We start from the raw sequence: 568 nt of genomic DNA on the forward strand, positions 1-568 counted from the left end.
AGTAATGAGCAATGCATAACCTTTTAATTATTATGGCCAAATTCTATTTTTATGGAATAAAATTTAAACATACATACATGTTTTTCTCATATATGTTTTACTGATTTATTTTCAAAATTTTATCATTTTAAACCACTCAAGAAAAAAAGCACAAACCATATAAAACTTTGTAGAGATTTTTTTAATTTCTTCCTCAGGGCCTGAATAATCAGTTAGTTGTCTTATCTTTACTGTAAGAAAGTAAAAGTAAAACCTATATGTTTCACAAATTATGAGATAGACCTTTACCTTTTATTTAAGCAAACATGGTATTTTCCAAAATTCTATTCTGATTAATGAATGCTTTATTAATTCTTGTCACTGTTTGGCTATGTAAAACAAAATAAAATAATTGAACAAATTTAAAAATGTGCTTGTTACAATTACTGTTAAATGACTTTAACTTATCTAAACAAATGGGAAAACAATTTGAACCTTTTTCAGTAAAAAAAAAAAAAAATCTCATTCTTTGCAACTATTAATTTCATTCTTATTTATTCAAGAAATAAACAAGTTAACGTAGGTTTTA

This window comes from Gambusia affinis, linkage group LG12 (assembly GCF_019740435.1).
Source record: "Gambusia affinis linkage group LG12, SWU_Gaff_1.0, whole genome shotgun sequence".
Taxonomy (NCBI): domain Eukaryota; kingdom Metazoa; phylum Chordata; class Actinopteri; order Cyprinodontiformes; family Poeciliidae; genus Gambusia; species Gambusia affinis.